The 23350-nt window shown below is 46.1% G+C and overlaps 1 pseudogene; it reads right to left on the minus strand.

The window, feature by feature from the left end:
* Positions 1-8523: 8523 nt before the first annotated feature.
* Positions 8524-23350, minus strand: part of LOC124027481 — a 34033-nt pseudogene continuing 19206 nt past the window's right edge.

Here is a 23350-nt window from a genome sequence, read left to right on the forward strand (position 1 = left end):
GGAAGATAAAGGGGGTAATTACCTGGGAAGATAAAGGAGGGGGGGTAATTACCTGGGCAGATAAAGGGGGTAATTACCTGGGAAGATAAAGGAGGGGGGTAATTACCTGGGAAGATAAGGAGGGGGGATAATTACCTGGGAAGATTAAGGGGGTAATTACCTGGGAAGATAAAGGGGGTAATTACCTGGGAAGATAAAGGGGGGTAATTACCTGGGAAGATAAAGGGGGTAATTACCTGGGAAGATAAAGGAGGGGGGTAATTACCTGGGAAGATAAAGGAGGGGGGGGGTAATTACCTGGGAAGATAAAGGGGGGTAATTACCTGGGAAGATAAAGGAGGGGGGTAATTACCTGGGAAGATAAGGGGGTAATTACCTGGGAAGATAAAGGGGGTAATTACCTGGGGAGATAAAGGGGTAATTACCTGGGGAGATAAGGGGGGTAATTACCTGGGGAAGATATTACCTGGGAAGGGGGTAATTACCTGGGAAGATAAAGGGGGTAATTACCTGGGAAGATAAAGGGGGTAATTACCTGGGAAGATAAAGGGGGTAATTACCTGGGAAGATAAAGGGGGTAATTACCTGGGAAGATAAGGGGGTAATTACCTGGGAAGATAAAGGGGGTAATTACCTGGGAAGATAAAGGGGGTAATTACCTGGGAAGATAAAGGGGGTAATTACCTGGGAAGATAAAGGGGGTAATTACCTGGGAAGATAAAGGGGGTAATTACCTGGGAAGATAAAGGGGGTAATTACCTGGGAAGATAAAGGGGGGTAATTACCTGGGAAGATAAAGGGGGTAATTACCTGGGAAGATAAGGGGGTAATTACCTGGGAAGATAAGGGGGTAATTACCTGGGAAGATAAGGGGGGTAATTACCTGGGAAGATAAGGGGGTAATTACCTGGGAAGATAAGGGGGGGTAATTACCTGGGAAGATAAAGGGGGTAATTACCTGGGAAGATAAAAGGGGGTAATTACCTGGGAAGATAAAGGGGGGTAATTACCTGGGAAGATAAAGGGGGTAATTACCTGGGAAGATAAAGGGGGTAATTACCTGGGAAGATAAGGGGGTAATTGCCTGGGAAGATAAAGGGGGGTAATTACCTGGGAAGATAAAGGGGGTAATTACCTGGGAAGATAAAGGGGGTTAATTACCTGGGAAGATAAAGGGGGTAATTACCTGGGAAGATAAGGGGGTAATTACCTGGGAAGATAAGGGGGGTAATTACCTGGGAAGATAAGGGGGGTAATTACCTGGAAAGATAAAGGGGGTTAATTACCTGGGAAGATTAAGGAGGGGGGGGGGTAATTACCTGGGAAGATAAAGGGGGTAATTACCTGGGAAGATAAAGGGGGTAATTACCTGGGAAGATTAAGGGGGTAATTACCTGGGAAGATAAGGGGGTAATTACCTGGGCAGATAAAGGGGGTTAATTACCTGGGAAGATAAGGGGGGTAATTACCTGGGAAGATAAGGGGGGTAATTACCTGGGAAGATAAGGGGGGTAATTACCTGGGAAGATAAGGGGGGTAATTACCTGGGAAGATAAAGGAGGGGGGTAATTACCTGGGAAGATAAAGGGGGTAATTACCTGGGAAGATAAAGGAGGGGGGTAATTACCTGGGAAGATAAAGGGGGTAATTACCTGGGAAGATAAGGGGGTTAATTACCTGGGAAGATAAGGGGGGTAATTACCTGGGAAGATAAGGGGGGTAATTACCTGGGAAGATAAAAGGGGGGTAATTACCTGGGAAGATAAAGGGGGTAATTACCTGGGAAGATAAAGGGGGGTAATTACCTGGGAAGATAAAGGAGGGGGTAATTACCTGGGAAGATAAAGGGGGTAATTACCTGGGAAGATAAAGGAGGGGGGTAATTACCTGGGAAGATAAAGGGGGTAATTACCTGGGAAGATAAAGGATGGGGGGGGGGTAAATACCTGGGAAGATAAAGGAGGGGGGTAAATACCTGGGAAGATAAAGGAGGGGGGTAAATACCTGGGAAGACCCTCCACTCCACCACAGGCTATAGATGTATGATCCCTATCAGTCAGCAACACACATTCACACAGTCAACCTGAGTTGACCAACGCATCAGGAGGGTAGAGGGGGACCACTTACGGTTGGGCAATACGGGGACTGATTTAAGTGGGACACCCATGGTGTGTGCAGAAGGACGGTGTTGGGGGGGTTCAGTGGTTGTTGGAATGGCAGTCCCAGATGCCACCTATTCACTACTAGTAGTCCACTATATAGGGGGCCAGTAGTCCACTATATAGGGGGCAAGTAGTCCACTATATAGGGGGCCAGTAGTCCACTATATAGGGGGCCAGTAGTCCACTATATAGGGGGCCAGTAGTCCACTATATAGGGGGCCAGTAGTCTACTATATAGGGGGCCAGTAGTCCACTATATAGGGGGCCAGTAGTCCACTATATAGGGGGCCAGTAGTCTACTATATAGGGGGCCAGTAGTCCACTATATAGGATATAGGGGGCCAGTAGTCCACTATATAGGATATAGGGGGCCAGTAGTCCACTATATAGGGAATAGGGGGCCAGTAGTCCACTATATAGGGTATCGGGGGCCATTTTGAGACGAAGCCAGAGGACGGTCCCAGTTTTAACTCCAACACAATAATTTGATTATTGACATTATACTCGGATGAGAGAGAATGACTTGAGGGGTTGCTAAGTGATCGGTGTGTTGCTATGTGATCGGTGTGTTGCTATGTGATCGGTGTGTTGCTATGTGACTTATAGTGTTGTTTTATAATGACGGTTGTACAATAAAAGTATTAAATCATGACTTATCATTCCAACGTGTGTGTGTGTGTGTGTGTGTGTGTGTGTGTGTGTGTGTGTGTGTGTGTGTGTGTGTGTGTGTGTGTGTGTGTGTGTGTGAGATTGGGGCAATATGAATCTAGTGGGTTAATGGACAGACTGAATACGTACCACAAAGCACCCTATTCCCTATGTAGTGCACGAGATAGGGAATAAGGAACTAGGGCCCATAGTGCACTATATAAGGAACTAGGGCCCATAGTGTACTAGATAGGGAATAAGGAACTAGGGCCCATAGTGCACTATATAACGAACTAGGGCCCATAGTGCACTATATAAGGAACTAGGGCCCATAGTGTACTAGATAGGGAATAAGGAACTAGGGCCCATAGTGCACTATATAAGGAACTAGGGCCCATAGTGCACGAGATAGGGAATAAGGAACTAGGGCCCATAGTGCACTATATAAGGAACTAGGGCCCATAGTGTACTAGATAGGGAATAAGGAACTAGGGCCCATAGTGCACTAGATAGGGAATAAGGAACTAGGGCCCATAGTGCACTAGATAGGGAATAAGGAACTAGGGCCCATAGTGCACTAGATAGGGAATAAGGAACTAGGGCCCATAGTGCACTAGATAGGGAATAAGGAACTAGGGCCCATAGTGCACTAGATAGGGAATAAGGAACTAGCCCATAGTGAATAAGGAACTAGGGCCCATAGTGCACTAGATAGGGAATAAGGAACTAGGGCCCATAGTGCACTAGATAGGGAATAAGGAACTAGGGCCCATAGTGCACTAGATAGGGAATAAGGAACTAGGGCCCATAGTGCACTAGATAAGGAACTAGGGCCCATAGTGCACTAGATAGGGAATAAGGAACTAGGGCCCATAGTGCACTAGATAGGGAATAAGGAACTAGGGCCCATAGTGCACTAAACGGCTCCCTGGTCTCTACTCTGTATATATAGTGCACTACTCTTAGACCCCTGTCTAGTCTGGTCTCTACTCTGTATATATAGTGCACTACTCTTAGACCCCTGTCTAGTCTGGTCTCTACTCTGTATATATAGTGCACTACTCTTAGACCCCTGTCTAGTCTGGTCTCTACTCTGTATATATAGTGCACTACTCTTAGACCCCTGTCTAGTCTGGTCTCTACTCTCTAGTGCACTATATACCCCTGTCTAGTCACTACTCTTAGACCCCTGTCTAGTCTGGTCTCTACTCTGTATATATAGTGCACTACTCTTAGACCCCTGTCTAGTCTGGTCTCTACTCTGTATATATAGTGCACTACTCTTAGACCCCTGTCTAGTCTGGTCTCTACTCTGTATATATAGTGCAGTCTGGTCTCTACTCTGTTAGACCCCTGTCTAGTCTGGTCTCTACTCTGTATATATAGTGCACTACTCTTAGACGCCTGTCTAGTCTGGTCTCTACTCTGTATATATAGTGCACTACTCTTAGACCCCTGTCTGGTCTGGTCTCTACTCTGTATATATAGTGCACTATCACCTGTCAGTCTGGTCTCTACTCTGTATATATAGTGCACTACTCTTAATTATAATTATAGGTTGAAGTCGCAGGTTGATGACATCACCAGTCAAGGCCCATAGGGGAAACACTATATAATTATAGGTTGAACACTAATACCTGAAGCAGTAACAAAGAGAGAGTCTGTGATGACAGTTCACATCTTGTTTTATTTAGGTCGCAGGTTGATGACATCACCAGTCAAGGCCCATAGGGGAAACACTATATAATTATAGGTTGAACACTAATACCTGAAGCAGTAACAAAGAGAGAGTCTGTGATGACAGTTCACATCTTGTTTTATTTAAGTCGCAGGTTGATGACATCACCAGTCTATATAAAAAGGCAGGAATATTAAAAGATCTGTTCAATCTGAAATGACACCCTCTATAGGGCCGTACGTTGGACCAGGAGAGCACCATGAAAGGGGACGTTATTTAGGTCGCAGGTTGATGACATCACCAGTCTATATGACCATGAATGGGGATGTTATTTAAGACACTATTTCTGTCTGTATAAAATCGGAACCAGTGATTGGTCAGTTACAACAGGAAATGAGGCCGTATTAACGTGATTGGCCAGTTATAACAGGAAATGAGAGACAGTATTAATTAATGTGATTGGTCAGTTATAACAGGAAATGAGAGACAGTATTAATTAATGTGATTGGTCAGTTATAACAGGAAATAAAACCGGCAGCATCAAAACGTATTGATTATCAATGATTATCGATGATTATCCTCCTAGAGGAAGAATGGTAGATAGGGAGGAGGGGGGGGGGTGATGCTGAGGGGTGTGAGTCAGGGGTGATGCTGAGGGGTGTGAGTCAGGGTGGATGCTGAGGGGTGTGAGTCAGGGTTGATGCTGAGGGGTGTGAGTCAGGGTTGATGCTGAGGGGTGTGAGTCAGGGTTGATGCTGAGGGGTGTGAGTCAGGGTTGATGCTGAGGGGTGTGAGTCAGGGTTGATGCTGAGGGGTGTGAGTCAGGGTTGATGCTGAGGGGTGTGAGTCAGGGTGGATGCTGAGGGGTGTGAGTCAGGGTGGATGCTGAGGGGTGTGAGTCAGGGTTGATGCTGAGGGGTGTGAGTCAGGGTTGATGCTGAGGGGTATGAGTCAGGGTCGATGCTGAGGGGTATGAGTCAGGGTCGATGCTGAGGGGTGTGAGTCAGGGTCGATGCTGAGGGATGTGAGTCAGGGGTGATGCTGAGGGGTGTGAGTCAGGGTTGATGCTGAGGGGTGTGAGTCAGGGTTGATGCTGAGGGGTGTGAGTCAGGGTTGATGCTGAGGGGTGTGAGTCAGGGTTGATGCTGAGGGGTGTGAGTCAGGGTTGATGCTGAGGGTGTGAGTCAGGGGTGATGCTGAGGGGTGTGAGTCAGGGTTGATGCTGAGGGGTGTGAGTTAGGGTTGATGCTGAGGGGTGTGAGTCAGGGTTGATGCTGAGGGGTGTGAGTCAGGGTGGATGCTGAGGGGTGTGAGTCAGGGTGGATGCTGAGGGGTGTGAGTCAGGGTTGATGCTGAGGGGTGTGAGTCAGGGTTGATGCTGAGGGGTGTGAGTCAGGGTGGATGCTGAGGGGTGTGAGTCAGGTTTGATGCTGAGGGGTGTGAGTCAGGGTTGATGCTGAGGGGTGTGAGTCAGGGTCGATGCTGAGGGGTGTGAGTCAGGGTCGATGCTGAGGGGTGTGAGTCAGGGTTGATGCTGAGGGGTGTGAGTCAGGGGTGAGAGTCAGGGGTGATGCTGAGGGGTGTGAGTCAGGGTTGATGCTGAGGGGTGTGAGTCAGGGTTGATGCTGAGGGGTGTGAGTCAGGGTTGATGCTGAGGGGTGTGAGTCAGGGTTGATGCTGAGGGGTGTGAGTCAGGGTTGATGCTGAGGGGTGTGAGTCAGGGTTGATGCTGAGGGGTGTGAGTCAGGGTTGATGCTGAGGGGTGTGAGTCAGGGTTGATGCTGAGGGGTGTGAGTCAGGGGTGATGCTGAGGGGTGTGAGTCAGGGGTGATGCTGAGGGGTGTGAGTCAGGGGTGATGCTGAGGGGTGTGAGTCAGGGGTGATGCTGAGGGGTGTGAGTCAGGGGTGATGCTGAGGGGTGTGAGTCAGGGGTGATGCTGAGGGGTGTGAGTCAGGGTGGATTCTGAGGGGTGTGAGTCAGGGTTGATGCTGATGGGTGTGAGTCAGGGTTGATGCTGAGGGGTGTGAGTCAGGGTTGATGCTGAGGGGTGTGAGTCAGGGTTGATGCTGAGGGGTGTGAGTCAGGGGTGATGCTGAGGGGTGTGAGTCAGGGTTGATGCTGAGGGGTGTGAGTCAGGGGTGATGCTGAGGGGTGTGAGTCAGGGTGGATTCTGAGGGGTGTGAGTCAGGGTGGATTCTGAGGGGTGTGAGTCAGGGTTGATGCTGAGGGGTGTGAGTCAGGGTTGATGCTGAGGGGTGTGAGTCAGGGTTGATGCTGAGGGGTGTGAGTCAGGGTGGATTCTGAGGGGTGTGAGTCAGGGTGGATTCTGAGGGGTGTGAGTCAGGGTTGATGCTGAGGGGTGTGAGTCAGGGTGGATTCTGGGGGGTGTGAGTCAGGGTGGATTCTGAGGGGTGTGAGTCAGGGTTGGTCTTCTTGGTCGGGGGTTCAGGGTTGATGCTGAGGGGTGTGAGTCAGGGTTGATGCTGAGGGGTGTGATTCAGGGTTGATGCTGAGGGGTGTGAGTCAGGGTTGATGCTGAGGTGTGCGAGTCTGGGTTGATGCTGAGGGGTGTGAGTCAGGGTTGATGCTGAGGGGTGTGAGTCAGGGTTGATGCTGAGGGGTGTGAGTCAGGGTTGATGCTGAGGGGTGTGTGTGTGTTAGACTCAGATGTTGGTCTTCTTGGTCTGGGGTTCAGGGTTGATGCTGAGGGGTGTGAGTCAGGGTTGATGCTGAGGGGTGTGTGTCAGGGGTGATGCTGAGGGGTGTGAGTCAGGGTTGATGCTGAGGGGTGTGAGTCAGGGTTGATGCTGAGGGGTGTGAGTCAGGGGTGATGCTGAGGGGTGTGAGTCAGGGGTGATGCTGAGGGGTGTGAGTCAGGGTTGATTCTGAGGGGTGTGAGTCAGGGGTGATGCTGAGGGGTGTGAGTCAGGATTGATGCTGAGGGGTGTGAGTCAGGGTCGATGCTGAGGGGTGTGAGTCAGGGGTGATGCTGAGGGGTGTGAGTCAGGGGTGATGCTGAGGGGTGTGAGTCAGGGTTGATGCTGAGGGGTGTGAGTCAGGGTTCATGCTGAGGGGTGTGAGTCAGGGTTCATGCTGAGGGGTGTGAGTCAGGGTTGATGCTGAGGGGTGTGAGTCAGGGTTGATGCTGAGGGGTGTGAGTCAGGGTTGATGCTGAGGGGTGTGAGTCAGGGTTGATGCTGAGGGGTGTGAGTCAGGGTTGATGCTGAGGGGTGTGAGTCAGGGTTGATGCTGAGGGGTGTGAGTCAGACTTTGGTCTTCTTGGTCTGGGGTTCTGGGTTGATGCTGAGGGGTGTGAGTCAGGGTTGATGCTGAGGGGTGTGAGTCAGGGTTCATGCTGAGGGGTGTGAGTCAGGGTTGATGCTGAGGGGTGTGAGTCAGGGTTGATGCTGAGGGGTGTGAGTCAGACTTTGGTCTTCTTGGTCTGGGGTTCTGGGTGATGCTGAGGGGTGTGAGTCAGGGTTCATGCTGAGGGGTGTGAGTCAGGGTTGATGCTGAGGGGTGTGAGTCAGAGTTGATGCTGAGGGGTGTGAGTCAGACTTTGGTCTTCTTGGTCTGGGGTTCTGGGTTGATGCTGAGGGGTGTGAGTCAGGGTTGATGCTGAGGGGTGTGAGTCAGGGTTGATGCTGAGGGGTGTGAGTCAGAGTTGATGCTGAGGGGTGTGAGTCAGACTTTGGTCTTCTTGGTCTGGGGTTCTGGGTTGATGCTGAGGGGTGTGAGTCAGGGTTGATGCTGAGGGGTGTGAGTCAGGGTTGATGCTGAGGGGTGTGAGTCAGAGTTGATGCTGAGGGGTGTGAGTCAGGGTTGATGCTGAGGGGTGTGAGTCAGGGTTGATGCTGAGGGGTGTGAGTTAGGGTTGATGCTGAGGGGTGTGAGTCAGGGTTGATGCTGAGGGGTGTGAGTCAGGGTTGATGCTGAGGGGTGTGAGTCAGGGTTGATGCTGAGGGGTGTGAGTTAGGGTTGATGCTGAGGGGTGTGAGTCAGGGTTCATGCTGAGGGGTGTGAGTGTGTTAGAGTCAGACTTTGGTCTTCTTGGTCGGGGGTTCAGGGTCGATGCTGATACGAGGGACTCCGGCCGTGGGTGTGTAGGGAATACGAGATGTCGTCACCTTCTTACCGATGGTTTCGATCTGCAGGAAACACACACAGAGGAGATGCAGTCTGGTTATTGTAGTGAGAACATAGTTTTACTGGGTGGTGTGTGTACAGAGTGAACCTCGTCCCCCCCAGGCCTGACATGCTGGGGGGGCATGGAGCCTGGTAACAGGGTGGGTCTGTCTGGAACTTAGGGGGGGGGGGTGGATTTACTGAGTAACATGCTAATCAATTAAAAATACTAAGCGAATCACACGACTATGAGACTGTTGTATAGGACTTTGGAAAAATGAGACACAGAGACAGAGAGACAGACACAGGCGTGTCTGTCTGTCTGTCTGTCTGTCTGTCTGTCTGTCTGTCTGTCTGTCTGTCTGTCTGTCTGTCTGTCTGTCTGTCTGTCTGTCTGTCTGTCTGTCTGTCTGTCTGTCTGTCTGTCTGTCTGTCTGTCTGTCTGTCTGTCTGTCTGTCTGTCTGTCTGTCTGTCTGTCTGTCTGTCTGTGTGTGTACCTGCAAGCCAATGTTCTGCAGACGGGGGTGGAGCTGACAGATACCATCACAGGCGACACAGATACCGTCAAACAGAAACGCTGGTTTCAACATGTGGTCATACAATACATCATCTCATAGTCCAGCTCCAGATACACCATCACACACACACACACACACACACACACACACACACACACACACACACACACACACACACACACACACACACACACACACACACACACACACACACACACACACACACACACACACACACACACACACAGTTGATGTTAGGTGTTTATAGGATTGGATTAGTGTGTGTGTGTGCCTCTCACCTTGAACATGTCCCACTCGGTGCAGACGACCAGAGCGTGAGCCCCCTGACAGGCCTGGTAGGGATCCACAGACACTGTGACCAGCTCAGACACTACAATACACAGATACACCATCACTCAGACACTACAATACACAGATACACCATCACATAGACACTACAATACACAGATACACCATCACAGATACAGACACTACAATACACAGATACATAGACACTACAATACACAGATACACCATCACTCAGACACTACAATACACAGATACACCATCACAGATACAGACACTACAATACACAGATACACCACTCAGACACTACAATACACAGATACACCATCATAGACACTACAATACACAGATACACCATCACATAGACACTACAATACACAGATACAGATACACCATCACAATCAGACACTACAATACACAGATACACCATCACATAGACATACAATACACAGATACATAGACACTACAATACACAGATACACCACATACAATACCATCACTACAATACACAGATCAGACACTACAATACACAGATACACCATCACTACACAGATACATAGACACTACAATACACAGATACACCATCACATAGACACTACAATACACAGATACACCATCACTAGACACTACAATACACAGATACACCATCACAGACACTACAATACACAGATACACCATCACATCAGACACTACAATACACAGATACACCATACACAATACACGGATACACCATCACTCAGACACTACAATACACAGATACACCATCACACTACTACAATACACAGATACACCATCACATAGACACTACAATACACAGATACACCATCACTCAGACACTACAATACACAGATACACTACAATACACAGATACATAGACACTACAATACACAGATACACCATCACATCACAGACACTACAATACACAGATACACCATCACATAGACACTACAATACACAGATACACCATCACTCAGACACTACAATACACAGATACACCATCACTCAGACACTACAATACACAGATACACCATCACTCAGACACTACAATACACAGATACACCATCACTACAGACACTACAATACACAGACATAGACACTACAATACACAGATACACCATCACATAGACACTACAATACACAGATACACCATCACTCAGACACTACAATACACAGATACACCATCACTCAGACACTACAATACACAGATACATAGACACTACAATACACAGATACATAGATACAATACACAGATACACCATCACAGACATACACACAGATCACATCACACAGACACTACAATACACAGATACATAGACACTACAATACACAGATACATCACATAGACACTACAATACACAGATACACCATCACATAGACACTACAATACACAGATACACCATCACATAGACACTACAATACACAGATACACCATCACATAGACACTACAATACACAGATACACCATCACATCACATAGACACAATACACATAGACACTACACAGATACACATCACATAGACACTACAATACACAGATACACCATCACATAGACACTACAATACACAGATACACCATCACTACAGACACTACAATACACAGATACATAGACACATCAATACACAGACACTACAATACACAGATACATAGACACTACAATACACAGACACTAGACACTACAATACACAGATACACCATCACATAGACACTACAATACACAGATACACCATCACAGATACATAGACACTACAATACACAGATACACCATCACATAGACACTACAATACACAGATACACCATCACATAGACACTACAATACACAGATACACCATCACATAGACAGACACTACAATACACAGATACACCATCACAGATACATAGATACACAGATACATAGACACTACAATACACAGATACACCATCACAATACACAGATACACTACAATACACAGATATACCATCACATAGACACTACAATACACAGATACATAGACACTACAATACACAGATACAGACACTACATACACCATCACTAGACACTACAATACACAGACACTACAATACACAGATACACCATCACTACACAGACACTACAATACACAGATACATCACATAGACACTACAATACACAGATACACCATAGACACTACAATACACAGATACACCATCACATAGACACTACAATACACAGATACATAGACACTACAATACACAGATACATAGACACTACAATACACAGATACACCATCACATAGACACTACAATACACAGATACACCATCACATAGACACTACAATACACAGATACACCATCACATAGACACTACAATACACAGATACATAGACACTACAATACACAGATACATAGACACATACACACATCACATAGACACTACAATACACAGATACATAGACACTACAATACACAGATACACCATCACATAGACACTACAATACACAGATACACCATCACATAGACACTACAATACACAGATACATAGACACTACAATACACACATAGACACTACAATACACAGATACACCATCACATAGACACTACAATACACAGATACACCATCACACAGACACTACAATACACAGATACATAGACACTACAATACACAGATACACCATCACATAGACACTACAATACACAGATACACCATCACATAGACACTACAATACACAGATACATAGACACACTACACAGATACATAGACACTACAATACACAGATACACCATCACATAGACACTACAATACACAGATACACCATCACATAGACACTACAATACACAGATACACCATCACTCAGACACTACAATACACAGATACATAGACACTACAATACACAGATACACCATCACATAGACACTACAATACACAGATACACCATCACATAGACACTACAATACACAGATACACCATCACATAAACACTACAATACACAGATACATAGACACTACAATACACAGATACACCATACATAGACACACAATACACAGATATACCATCACATAGACACTACATACATCAGACACTACAATACACAGATCACATAGACACTACAATACACAGATACACCATCACATAGACACTACAATACACAGATACATAGACACTACAATACACAGATACATAGACACTACAATACACAGATACACCATCACATAGACACTACAATACACAGATACATAGACACTACAATACACAGATACACCATCACATAGACACTACAATACACAGATACACCATCACATAGACACTACAATACACAGATACATAGACACTACAATACACAGATACACCATCACCTAGACACTACAATACACAGATACACCATCACATAGACACTACAATACACAGATACACCATCACATAGACACTACAATACACAGATACACCATCACCTAGACACTACAATACACAGATACACCATCACATAGACACTACAATACACAGATACATAGACACTACAATACACAGATACATAGACACTACAATACACAGATACATAGACACCACAATACACAGATATACCATCACATAGACACTACAATACACAGATACACCATCACATAGACACTACAATACACAGATACACCATCACCTAGAAACTACAATACACAGATACACCATCACATAGACACTACAATACACAGATACATAGGCACTACAATACACAGATACATAGACACCACAATACACAGATACATAGACACCACAATACACAGATATACCATCACATAGACACTACAATACACAGATACATAGACACTACAATACACAGATACATAGACACTACAATACACAGATACATAGACACTACAATACACAGATACACCATCACCTAGACACTACAATACACAGATACACCATCACATAGACACTACAATACACAGATACACCATCACCTAGACACTACAATACACAGATACACCATCACATAGACACTACAATACAATACACAGATACACCATCACCTAGACACTACAATACACAGATACACCATCACATAGACACTACAATACACAGATACACCATCACCTAGACACTACAATACACAGATACACCATCACATAGACACTACAATACACAGATACATAGACACTACAATACACAGATACACCATCACATAGACACTACAATACACAGATACATAGACACTACAATACACAGATACACCATCACATAGACACTACAATACACAGATACACCATCACATAGACACTACAATACACAGATACATAGACACTACAATACACAGATACATAGACACTACAATACACAGATACACCATCACATAGACACTACAATACACAGATACACCATCACACAGACACTACAATACACAGATACATAGACACTACAATACACAGATACACCATCACATAGACACTACAATACACAGATACACCATCACATAGACACTACAATACACAGATACATAGACACTACACAGATACATAGACACTACAATACACAGATACACCATCACATAGACACTACAATACACAGATACACCATCACACAGACACTACAATACACAGATACACCATCACTCAGACACTACAATACACAGATACATAGACACTACAATACACAGATACACCATCACATAGACACTACAATACACAGATACACCATCACATAGACACTACAATACACAGATACACCATCACATAAACACTACAATACACAGATACATAGACACTACAATACACAGATACATAGACACCACAATACACAGATATACCATCACATAGACACTACAATACACAGATACACCATCACATAGACACTACAATACACAGATACACCATCACATAAACACTACAATACACAGATACATAGACACTACAATACACAGATACATAGACACCACAATACACAGATATACCATCACATAGACACTACAATACACAGATACATAGACACTACAATACACAGATACACCATCACATAGACACTACAATACACAGATACACCATCACATAGACACTACAATACACAGATACACAGATACATAGACACTACAATACACAGACACATCACATAGACATACACAGATACATAGACACTACAATACACAGATACACCATCACCTAGACACTACAATACACAGATACACCATCACATAGACACTACAATACACAGATACACCATCACATAGACACTACAATACACAGATACACCATCACCTAGACACTACAATACACAGATACACCATCACATAGACACTACAATACACAGATACATAGACACTACAATACACAGATACATAGACACTACAATACACAGATACATAGACACCACAATACACAGATATACCATCACATAGACACTACAATACACAGATACACCATCACATAGACACTACAATACACAGATACACCATCACCTAGAAACTACAATACACAGATACACCATCACATAGACACTACAATACACAGATACATAGACACTACAATACACAGATACATAGACACCACAATACACAGATACATAGACACCACAATACACAGATATACCATCACATAGACACTACAATACACAGATACATAGACACTACAATACACAGATACATAGACACTACAATACACAGATACATAGACACTACAATACACAGATACACCATCACCTAGACACTACAATACACAATCACATAGACACTACAATACACAGATACACCATCACCTAGACACTACAATACACAGATACACCATCACTAGACACTACAATACACAGATACACCATCACATAGACACTACAATACACAGATACATAGACACTACAATACACAGATACACCATCACCTAGACACTACAATACACAGATACACCATCACATAGACACTACAATACACAGATACACCATCACCTAGACACTACAATACACAGATACACCATCACATAGACACTACAATACACAGATACATAGACACTACAATACACAGATACACCATCACCTAGACACTACAATACACAGATACACCATCACATAGACACTACAATACACATAGACACTAAAATACACAGATACACCATCACTCAGACACTACAATACACAGATACATAGACACTACAATACACAGATACATAGACACTACAATACACAGATACACCATCACTCAGACACTACAATACACAGATACATAGACACTACAATACACAGATACATAGACACTACAATACACAGATACACCATCACTCAGACACTACAATACACAGATACACCATCACTCAGACACTACAATACACAGATACACCATCACTCAGACACTACAATACACAGATACATAGACACTACAATACACAGATACATACACACTACAATACACAGATACATAGACACTACAATACACAGATACACCATCACATAGACACTACAATACACAGATACATAGACACTACAATACACAGATACATAGACACTACAATACACAGATACACCATCACATAGACACTGTGACCAGCTCAGACAGACAGACAGACAGACAGACAGACAGACAGACCCCCCCCTCCCTCCTCTACCTCTGTGAGGGTCTTCAGAGATGTGTGGTTGAGAGAGGTCCAGAATGATCTGTTCCTTCAGGACTTTGGGGTCGTAGATGTGGAGCTTGGCTCCCTCGTCCATTAGGTACTTAGATATATAGATACTAGAAGACTCCCTGAAAGACACACACACACACACACACACACACACACACACACACACACACACACACACACACACACACACACACACACACACACACACACACACACACACACACACACACACACACACGTCAGTCATTTAGCAGGCTTACAGGAGCAGTTTAGGTTAAGTGCCTTGCTCAAGGGCACAGATCGATATTTCTCTCCCACCTAGTCGACTGGAAGATTTGAACCAGCAACTGGCCCAACAATCTTAAAATCGCTAAGCTACCTGGCATCCCATAATATGAATGATTAACTCTGGGGGGGTGTGGGGGGGGGGTTAATGTGTGTTCTATGAGTATATCAGGTCAAGGTTCCAAGACATGCACTTTACCCTTACACACTGATTAACCTGACACACACACACACACACACACACACACACACACACACACACACACACACACACACACACACACACACACACACACACACACACACACACACACACACACACACACACACACACACACACACACTGATTAACCTGACACAGACGAGATGGAGACCGAGGAGAGAGAGGGAAAATCCTCTGCATTATCATTAATAGCAGACTCGTACATTTCCTCAGTGAAAACAATGTACTGAGCAAATGTCAAATTGGCTTTTTACCAAATTACCGTACGACAGACCACGTATTCACCCTGCACACCCTAAATGACAAACAAACCAAAACTAAGGCAAAGTCTTCTCAAGCTTTGTTGATTTAAAAAAAGCTTTGGACTCAATTTGGCACGAGGGTCTGCTATACAAACTGGTGGAAAGTGGTGTTGGGGGTAAAACATACAACATTATAAAATCCATGTACACAAACAACAATTGTGCATTTAAAATTGTCAAAGAACACACACATTTCTTCCCAAGAGGCCGGGATGCAGCTTAAGCCCCACCCTCTTCAACATTTATATCAACGAATTGGCGAGGGCTCTAGAACAGTCTGCAGCACCCGGCCTCACCCTACTAGAATCTGAAGACGAATGTCTACTGTTTGCTGATGATCTGGTGCTTCTGTCCCCAACCAAGGAGGGCCTACAGCAGCACCTAGATCTTATGCACAGATTCTGTCAGACCTGGGCCCTGACAGTAAATCTTAGTAAGACCAAAATAATGGTGTTCCAAAAAAGGTCCAGTCACCAGGACCACAAATACAAATTCCATCTCGACACCGTTGTCCTAGAGCACACAAAAAACTATACATACCTTGGCCTAAACATCAGCGCCACAGGTAACTTCCACAAAGCTGTGAACGATCTGAGAGACAAGGCAAGAAGGGCATTCTATGCCATCAAAAGGAAGATCAAATTCATCATACAAATTAGGATCTGGCTAAAAATACTTGAATCAGTCATAGAGCCCATTGCCCTTTATGGTTGTGAGGTCTGGGGTCCGCTCACCAACCAAGACTTCACAAAATGGGACAAACACCAAATTGAGACTCTGCACGCAGAATTCTGCAAAAATATCCTCCGTGTACAACGTAAAACACCAAATAATGAATGCAGAGCAGAATTAGTCCGATACCCACTAATTATCAAAATCCAGAAAAGAGCTGTTAAATTCTACAACCACCTAAAAGGAAGCGATTCACAAACCTTCCATAACAAAGCCATCACCTACAGAGAGATGAACCTGGAGAAGAGTCATGAGAAACCAGTGAAGAACACACACCATTGTAAATACAACCCATATTTATGCTTATTTATTTTCACATTGTTACAACACTGTATATAGACATAATATGACATTTAAAATGTCTTTATTCTTTTGGAACTTCTGTGAGTGTAATGTTTACTGTTCATTTAAATTGTTTATTTCACTTTCGTTTATCATCTACTCATCTAAGTTTCCCATGAAAATAAAGACCCTTGAATTGAGAGACAGCGAGAGAAAGAAAAGGAATTGATGTTTCAACAAGAGAAGAAAGAGGAGAGAGGGAACGAGGAGGGAGAGAGGGAACGAGGAGGAAGAGAGGGGGAACAAGGAGGAGGAGAGGAGAGAGAACGAGGAGGAGGAGAGGGAACGAGGAGGAAGAGAGGGAACTAGGAGGAGAGGAAGAGAGGGAACGAGGAGGAGAGGAAGAGAGGGAACGAGGAGGAGAGGAAGAGAGGGAACGAGGAGGAGAGGAAGAGAGGGAACGAGGAGGAAGAGAGGGAACGAGGAGGAAGAGAGGGAACGAGGAGGAGAGGAAGAGAGGGAACGAGGAGGAGAGGAAGAGAGGGAACGAGGAGGAGAGGAAGAGAGGGAACGAGGAGGAAGAGAGGGAACGAGGAGGAAGAGAGGGAACGAGGAGGAAGAGAGGGAACGAGGAGGAAGAGAGGGAACGAGGAGGAGAGGAAGAGAGGGAACGAGGAGGAGAGGAAGAGAGGGAACGAGGAGGAGAGGAAGAGAGGGAACGAGGAGGAGAGGAAGAGAGGGAACGAGGAGGAGAGGAAGAGAGGGAACGAGGAGGAGAGGAAGAGAGGGAACGAGGAGGAGAGGAAGAGAGGGAACGAGGAGGAGAGGAGAAGAATAGAAGACAGGAAATAGATACCTGGTATCTCCAGTGTCTTTCTTAAAGGAGAATCCCAGCAGAGCGATCTTCTTCCCTGTCACTGTGTTAAACAGACAGTCAATGATACGACACGCAAACCTTCTCCGTTGGTACTCATTCATATCAATCACCTGGAGAGAGGGAGGAGGAGGAGGAGGAGGAGAGGGGGGAGGAGGAGGGAGAGGGAGGGAGAGAGGGAGGAGGAGGAGGGAGAGGGGGATGAAGAGGAAGGAGGGAGGGAGAGGAAGGGAGAAAAGGAAGGAGGTGAAAGCATAATAATAAATATAGCTGTGAGCAGCAATGAACGGGGTTCACAGGATGACAGAAAGAACACAAGATGAGTTGGAGAACAAAGCAAGCACTATCATGTTGTAACTATCTTTACACATGCAAATAATGAGTTAACTTCTTATGGCTGAAGGGGCAGTATTGAGTAGCTTGGATGAAAGGTGCCCATATCAAACGGCCTGCTCCTCAGTCATAGTTGCTAATATTTGCATATTATTATTAGTATTGGATAGAAAACACTCTGAAGTTTCTAAAACTGTTTGAATTATGTCTGCGAGTATAACAGAACTCATAAAGCAGGCAAAAACCTGAGAAATTTCACTTCCTGTTTTTTTTCTGGAGGTGGCAGATTTTCAACCAAGGTCTCATTGAAATTACAGCGAGATATGGATGAGTTTTCACTTCCTGCGCCTTCCACTAGATGTCAGCAGTCAATAGAACTGTGTCTGATGACTCTAATGTGAAGGGGGGGGGGAGAATGACACAGGAAACCACAGCCATGAGTGGACCATGCTTTCACCATGTGCGTTCACAGGGGAAGGACCTGCGTTCCACCGGTCATCTGAAGTCATTCCAATTCTCCGGTTGGAACGTTATTCAAGATATATGTAAACAACATTCTAAAGATTGATTCAGTACATCGTTTGACATGTTTCTACTGACTGTTACAGAACTTTTGGACATTTCGTCACGTCATAGGGGACGCGCTTTGTGACTTTGGAATTGTTTACCGAATGCGCTAACCAAAGTAGCTAATTTGACATAAATAAAAGTAGCTAATTGGACATAAATAACGGACATATTCGAACAAATCAAGCATTTATTGTGGACCTGGGATTCCTAGGACTGCATTCTGATGTAGCTCATCAAAGGTAAGGAAATATTTATCATGTATTTTCTGGTTTCTGTTGACTCCAACATGGAGGCTAATTTGGCTACTGTTCTGAGCGCCGTCTCAGATTATTGCATGGGTTGCTTTTTCCGAAAACTTTAAAAAAAGATCTGACACAGCAGTTGCATTAAGAAGAGGTATATCTATAATTCCATGTGTATAACTTGTATTATCATCTACATTTATGATGAGTATTTCTGTTGAAACGATGTGGCTATGCAAAAATCACTGGATGTTTTTGGAACTAGTGAATCTAACGCGCCAATGTAAACTCCGATTTTTGTATATAAATATGAACTTTATCAAACAAAACATGCATGTATTGTGTAACATGAAGTCCTATGAGTGTCATCTGATGAAGATCATCAAAGGTTAGTGATTAATTATATCTTTATATCTGTTTTTTGTGAATGCTATATTTCGCTAGAAAATGGCTGTGCTTATTGTGGTTTGGTGGAGACCTTAACATAATCGTTTGTAGTGCTTTTGCTGAAAAGCCTATTTGAAAGCGGACACTTTGGTGGGAATAACAACGAGAATAGCTTTAAAATGATATCAAACACATGTATGTTTTAGGAATTCTAATTATGAGATTTCTGTGGTTTGAATTTGGTGCCCTCTATTTTCACTGGTAGTTGTCATATCCCGACATCGGGATTGCAGCCGTAACAGGTGAACAGTATCAAATGAAGTGTGGTTCGTCTTTGGGATGTCGATGACAAGTTTACAGTCGACTGGCCACTGTGGAGTGGATTGACTGTGGTTTAAAAATGGACACGTAAAATTAGATGTTTTGATTCGTCAATAACTCGGCATTCCTCTTGACCCTTAGAGAATAGCTATGTTAAGACATGTACCATGGTTACCACATTCCACGTGTTCGTATGGTTCCATGGTTACCACATTCCACATGTATTGGTGTGGTTCCATGGTTACCACATTCCACTTGTTCGTATGGTACCATGGTTACCACATTCCATGTGTTAGTATGTTACCATGGTTACCACATTCCACGTGTGTTCGTATGGTACCATGGTTACCTCATTCCACATGTGTTCGTATGGTACCATGGTTACCACATTCCACGTGTGTTCGTATGTTACCATGGTTACCACATTCCATGTGTTCGTATGTTACCATGGTTACCACATTCCACGTGTGTTCGTATGGTACCATGGTTACCTCATTCCACATGTGTTCGTATGGTACCATGGTTACCACATTCCACGTGTGTTCGTATGTTACCATGGTTACCACATTCCACGTGTGTTTGTATGGTTCATAAGAAGAAGATGTGAAGTATTCTGACCATATTAGTGTTAATATGCATCTACCTGGTACAGTGTGTCCATCTTTGAATTCATCAATGCTATTTTCTCAAACTCTTCAAGTCCATTTACATCGACCCCCTTTAATATGTATTCATGTATCTTCATTGTTTTGTACCGGTGACCCTCTCCTGCACCCTGACTAGGTACCGGTGACCCTCCTGCACCCTGACTAGGTACTGGTGACCCTCCTGCACCCTGACTAGGTACTGGTCACCCTCCTGCACCCTGACTAGGTACTGGTCACCCTCCTGCACCCTGACTAGGTACTGGTCACCCTCTCCTGCACCCTGACTAGGTACTGGTGACCCTCCTGCACCCTGACTAGGTACCGGTGACCCTCCTGCACCCTGACTAGGTACCGGTGACCCTCCTTCACCCTGACTAGGTACCGGTGACCCTCTCCTGCACCCTGACTCGGTACTGGCCACCCTCTCCTGCACCCTGACTCGGTACTGGTCACCCTCCTGCACCCTGACTCGGTACTGGCGACCCTCCTGCACCCTGACTCGGTACTGGCGACCCTCCTGCAACCTAACTAGGTACTGGTCACCCTCCTGCACCCTGACTAGGTACTGGTCACCCCTCCTGCACCCTGACTCGGTACTGGCGACCCTCCTGCACCCTGACTAGGTACTGGTCACCCTCCTGCACCTTGACTAGGTACTGGTCACCCTCTCCTGCACCCTGACTAGGTACCGGTCACCCTCTCCTGCACCCTGACTCGGTACTGGCGACCCTCCTGCACCCTGACTAGGTACTGGTGACCCTCCTGCACCCTGACTAGGTACTGGTCACCCTCCTGCACCCTGACTAGGTACCGGTGACCCTCTCCTGCACCCTGACTAGGTACCGGTCACCCTCCTGCACCCTGACTAGGTACCGGTCACCCTCCTGCACCCTGACTAGGTACCGGTCACCCTCCTGCACCCTGACTAGGTACCAGTCACCCTCTCCTGCACCCTGACTCGGTACTGGTGACACTCCTGCACCCTGACTCGGTACTGGCGACCCTCCTGCACCCTGACTAGGTACCGGTCACCCTCTCCTGCACCCTGACTCGGTACTGGCGACCCTCCTGCACCCTGACTAGGTACTGGCGACCCTCCTGCACCCTGACTAGGTACTGGTCACCCTCTCCTGCACCCTGACTCGGTACTGGCGACCCTCCTGCACCCTGACTCGGTAATGGCGACCCTCCTGCAACCTGACTAGGTACTGGTCACCCTCCTGCACCCTGACTAGGTACTGGTCACCCTCCTGCACCCTGACTAGGTACTGGTCACCCCTCCTGCACCCTGACTCGGTACTGGCGACCCTCCTGCACCCTGACTCGGTACTGGCGACCCTCCTGCACCCTGACTAGGTACCGGTCACCCTCTCCTGCACCCTGACTCGGTACTGGCGACCCTCCTGCACCCTGACTAGGTACTGGCGACCCTCCTGCACCCTGACTAGGTACTGGTCACCCTCTCCTGCACCCTGACTCGGTACTGGTGACCCTCCTGCACCCTGACTAGGTACTGGTCACCCTCTCCTGCACCCTGACTCGGTACTGGCGACCCTCCTGCACCCTGACTCGGTAATGGCGACCCTCCTGCAACCTGACTAGGTACTGGTCACCCTCCTGCACCCTGACTAGGTACTGGTCACCCTCCTGCACCCTGACTAGGGACTGGTCACCCCTCCTGCACCCTGACTCGGTACTGGCGACCCTCCTGCACCCTGACTAGGTACTGGTCACCCTCCTGCACCTTGACTAGGTACTGGTCACCCTCCTGCACCTTGACTAGGTACTGGTCACCCTCCTGCACCCTGACTAGGTACTGGTCACCCTCTCCTGCACCCTGACTAGGTACCGGTGACCCTCCTGCACCCTGACTAGGTACCGGTGACCCTCCTGCACCCTGACTCTGTACTGGCGACCCTCCTGCACCCTGACTCTGTACCGGCGACTCTCCTGCACCCTGACTAGGTACCGGTGACCCTCCTGCACCCTGACTAGGTACCGGTGACCCTCCTGCACCCTGACTAGGTACCGGTGACCCTCCTGCACCCTGACTAGGTACCGGTGACCCTCCTGCACCCTGACTAGGTACCGGTGACCCTCCTGCACCCTGACTAGGTACCGGTGACCCTCCTACACCCTGACTAGGTACCGGTGACCCTCCTACACCC

The sequence above is a fragment of the Oncorhynchus gorbuscha genome, unplaced genomic scaffold (assembly GCF_021184085.1).
Source record: "Oncorhynchus gorbuscha isolate QuinsamMale2020 ecotype Even-year unplaced genomic scaffold, OgorEven_v1.0 Un_scaffold_3278, whole genome shotgun sequence".
Classification (NCBI taxonomy): Eukaryota; Metazoa; Chordata; class Actinopteri; order Salmoniformes; family Salmonidae; genus Oncorhynchus; species Oncorhynchus gorbuscha.